Source organism: Arachis ipaensis, chromosome B01 (assembly GCF_000816755.2).
Source record: "Arachis ipaensis cultivar K30076 chromosome B01, Araip1.1, whole genome shotgun sequence".
Taxonomy (NCBI): Eukaryota; Viridiplantae; Streptophyta; class Magnoliopsida; order Fabales; family Fabaceae; genus Arachis; species Arachis ipaensis.
Window position 1 is genome coordinate 15,538,079 of NC_029785.2, and position 5,166 is coordinate 15,543,244.

Consider the following 5,166-nt stretch of genomic DNA (forward strand, 5'->3'; position numbering starts at 1 on the left):
GTGGGCCCCACTTCTTTGTCAGAGACTCAACCCAGCGGAACGCGTGTCAATTTGGCAATCGCCTGTTCAGCTGTGTCAAGAGTCGAGACTAGAGTTTATGCTAGACCGTGCATTTGGCAGTTAACAGTACAATGTCACTACAATGCATTCCTCGTGATCGACACGTCTGATGCTCAATCTGCCGTTGTTTATGCAAAGAAAGGGGGAGTTCTCCAGCATCCTCACCACTTGGAAGCGTATGCAATCTTCTTTCAATGAATTGCTGCACACAAAAGTCAAATTTTAAAGCTAATCATTTTATCAATTCAAATTATTTCTTGCCTATTGACATAGCTGGAACCAATTTCTTAATCATTTAACCTAATTACTAGTCATATGTAGGTAAATTTTGTCCACTTCCCTTAGAAAGTGCCTTCTTTCACCATTCATTCCCTTGCACTGACACCTAATCATTCTTCAATTCAAACTTTTTTCCATTTAATTTTCCTGATTCCTTTAGTTGATTTTCGCTTTCTTCTCAATGAGAATCTCATTTCGTCGTTCAGATTCTATAGCTTACATTTAAAAAATTATCACATGCACATTTAGTTCTAGGCGATTTGATAAATCGTTTTTTATTTGGTTTTAATTGCTTTGCAAGAGCATTCTTTTACTTTTTCTATTAAAAAATAATTAATAAATAATTAAATTAGCCCTTAAAAGATTACTTGATTTTTAAATATGATTTCCGAAAGATTAAATTAATCGTAATTATCTCAAAAGATTTAAAAATGGACACGTTAGTCTTTCCATCTATTATTTAACTAAGGTTTAGTTTGGTAAAACTTTTACTTTTCAAAAGTAGCTTATAAAAGTTAGCTTTTAAAATATGGCTTTTTAAAAGTTGTAGCATTTATGTTTGGTAAATCAAATTAAAAATAGCTTTTAATAAACATAAGTAACATCAATTGTGTTTGGTAAAATAGCTTTTAAAATTTAAAAATACTATAATAGACATAAACGCAAACATTAAATTTGAAAATTAGTTAACATATGAGGTTATATTAGACTTTTAAATTTTGAAAAGTACAAGCCAACTTTGAAAAGCTCTATCCTAGGTGCTTTCAAAAGTACCCCGATCTTTTAAAAGCTACAAGCACAAGCACATCATTTTTTTTATTTACCAAACACAAAATGAGGAGCTTGAGCTTTTAAAAAGCACAAGCACCTCTTCAAAAAGCTTTACCAAACCAAGCCTAACAACGTTACCATTTGCTTACCTGGCCTTAGTGTGACATGTCAGCAAAAGTTTCAACGGCGTCGTTTTATTTGGTCACTCCTTACAATACTTCATTTTTCAACCTTCATCTTTGGTTCTCACCTCCACAAAAATGAAGCATTGAACGGCGACCGTCAGCGTAGACCAACGACGACATTTTGTTGGAGTTGAAGGTGACAGTTTTGCGACAACGTTGGTCAAGCGAAGAGGGCACACCATCACTTTGCGTGAGAGGTAGGTTACCTTTTTTTCGTTATTTTCTCAGAGTGATTGTCATCTTGTCTCCTTGTTAACATGTTTCTATGATCGTTGGAAATCCATTGTTACTGTTCGTAATTTTAGGGTTTGGAAAATATGTTTAGGTTTAGGGCTTGCGTGATGACCCATGAATTATTCTGTTTTTCGATATTTGAGAACAATGTTTGTGCTCTATATAGCTACACGTGTGTGTTTTATTTTCATTTTTGTAGTTGATGATGACTCTGCTTTGCTTGATTTTGAAAAAAAATTTCCAATAGTTTAGTGTGTTGCTATTTTGGTTGCAGATGGAAGGTCCCCATATAACCTTTGTATTTCACCATGGTGAAAAGTTCAAAACAGATGAATCATGATATCTGTTTTATGAATCAGATAATACTGAAATATTAATGGATGTAGAAGAAGACACTCTAGATGTGTTTTTTTGTGAAGGGATATTATAAGGAGTTAGGATATGCTGAGATGAACAATTGCTTGTGGAAGGTTCCTGGAACGCGTTTGGATGATGGCTTGAGAAGGCTAGAAAATGATGCTGATCTATTGGCATTCGTTAAGGACTGTAGGAGGAATCATCACCTCATAAACATCTATTTTGAGCATGTAGTTTCTAAGCCACACGTGGTTGACTGCATGAGCGAGAATGATGATGTACTACAGTTGCCAACCATCCCTAAATTTATGCAGTAGACCATCCCTGATCCTCTAGAAAAATTGAATAAGGACCACAATGAAGCAATGTCTCAACCAGATTGTAAGACCACAAAAAAATCTCCTCAGCCAAAAAGGAACAACTCTCAGCCCACACCTCAACCCGAACCTCAGCCCACACATAAGCACATAAGAAAGCCCATTCTTCAACCCAAGCCTTGGACCAAACCCCAGGCTGCTAAAGTTTCTGCCAATCCTACACCAGCCAATAACATTAACCAGAAGGTCAAAGACACAACCAAAACAAGATCTGGAAGGCAAGTTAAGGCAACCCCAGTTGATAATGATAGTGACTCTCACGATCATATAAGAGTGCTGAAGACAGTTTGCACAAGCCTCCAAAAGTTGTAGGAGATTCTATATACATAGTGACAGTGATAGTGGAGGTGATGGAAGACAGTCTTCAAGGGCTAAGAAAGTGAATCTTAGAGAGAAGCATAGGCCTGCTGTTGACAGAGAAACGGACAAAGCAATTGACACTGATGACTCCAGCTAGCTATGAGGATATTGAATCTGATGAATGCTCTGATGCATGTATTCTTTATTTAATTTTCTATGAGTTATTGTAATTGCTTGTATTATAGATCTTTATGAATTATTTTCTTGTATTATAATTTTGTGGTGAATTGATGTAATTTCATATTCAGATGATGATTTATTGTATGAAGGATCATCAGAGGGAGATGAATGGCAGTCTGAAGATTCTGATCAAGAGTTAGACTCTGGGGACGAGGGTCCTACTGTGCATCCACAGTATAATGACAAGGCCAAATTTGGTGATTTGAAATTTGAGGTAAGCATGGTTTTCAAGTCCAAAAAATATTTTATGGCTACCACTAGGGATTATAATATTCAATGGGGCAGGAATATAAGGTTCACTGAGAATGACAAGGTTAGGTGAGGACTGTTTGTAAGAGTGAGGACTGTCCTTAGGTAGTATACTGTGCACACAACCCAAGTGATAGTTCATGGCGGATAAAAACATTAATTGACAATCACACTTGTGCAAGAAAGTGAAAAAATAGAGCTACAACTCAGGAATGAACTATGAATAAGTTGTATCCAAAACTAAGGAAGCACCCGAAAATGAAGCACAGGGAGGTGTATGAGTGGTTTGATAGAAAGTGCAATGTCAAGTTGAATCGCACATGTATAACCAGAGCTCTTAAGAAAGCTAGGAAGATAGTTGAAAGGGGTGAGGTTGCACAGCATGGGTTGATATAGGATTATGCACATGAATTGCTTACTATCAATCCTGGTTCCACTGTCCAAGTGGGTATCATTCAAGAAAAAAATGATAGGAATGCCTTGTATGCACGCAATCTCGGTCATTCAAGAAAAAAAATGATAAGAGGTTTGAGGAGTATTGCCATGAATGGTTGATAATGGAGGCGTACAGAAGAACCTATCAATACAATGTGAATCTCGTCAAGGGACAAGAACTATGGGAGAAAACTGGTTCTCCTGCACCTGTTCCACCACCAATAAAACCTAAACCACGAAGACCAACAACAAAAAGAAGAAAAGACAAGGATGAAGGACCCACTGGCACAAGGACAAAGATGAAAATGAAGTATAATCCAATTAGGTGCATGTACTGTGGAGAGGTGGGCCACAACAAGAGAACTTGTAGCAAGAAAAAGCAAGACGATGCTCAAGAGAAGGCAAGGCTAATGCAATTGCTGCTTGCAGTTGTGCCACCACCAAAAGGTTCTCCTGATTCGGAAGTAGACGATGTAGCTGACACTTAGCCCATTCAGACACTCCCTGCAGTCCCACCAACTACTTTAGATAAACAGACTAAAATTCCTGTTAGTCAAGATGCTCAGCTTCTACTGACACAACAATCACATACCTCAACCAATGATTCTCAGGTTATCTTGTATTCAGTTTCAAATTGAATATTAGTCACTTGCATCTGTTGAATATCACCCTTTGTAGTTGATTATGAATCTGTTTTGTTTGGTTCAATGATGAATATTGTCTGCTGCAGGCTAAAGTTAGAGGAAGGCCTCCAAAACTCCATGTCATCAAGGCCATGACAAAGGGAAATGCCTCTCCAAAGCCTGTTGCTCTGGGACTAGTTGTTGTATCTATTGAAACCATCAAGGATAGTAGCTCCGCAATAGCCAAGAAGCTTGCTAGCTTCATGACATTTGTTCCAACTCCGAGGTTCAAACCTCCCAGGAAAAAAGACAAGGAATGACTTGAAGACTTGAAGACTTGAAGGCATGATATATAGGGCAGTTAGTATTTGTTATTTTGTCAGGGCCAAAATTTGCCATTTGTAAATAATGTGGTAGTTGTGGTATATTGGATAGCTCTGTTTTTTGTATAGCCCTTTAGGTAAAAATAGCCTTAGTACAAACTGATGTTAGGCTTTTTGAGCTTACCCTTTTGACTATCTATACTACTTTTATGTTATTATCATCTTAAAATATTGTTGTTATTTGAATTTGAAACAATAGTAACTGGTAGACCATTGGTTATGTTATGCTAATCCTATTTCACTTCATTTTAATTCTATTTCTTGTGATTTGCTGAAATTATGTCATGATCAAGAAAAAATAGTGCATGTAGAAGCTTTTGTATTACTAAATTAAGATGAACATGGCATATCAAAAGGTTTATCCAGAAGTTTGTGAGTTTACAATAAGAGCAAACTAAGGAGGTTCACAACATCCACAATTTGACAATAATTGCTTCACTTGACACTAAAGAACATAAATATAATCATAACCATCATAATCACAACTATTAATCCAAAATACAGTTGCATTCTAAGTGCTCTAACTTCAGCTTCTAAACTCATCATTTTCCATGATAGGTTATACTTTAAGACAACAACATCACTCTCCATTTCTGCATCCGTTTTAACATCTCCCTTTGCACCATCTAATCCTTCATACACATCATCCTTAGCCCACCTAAAGTAATTGCAG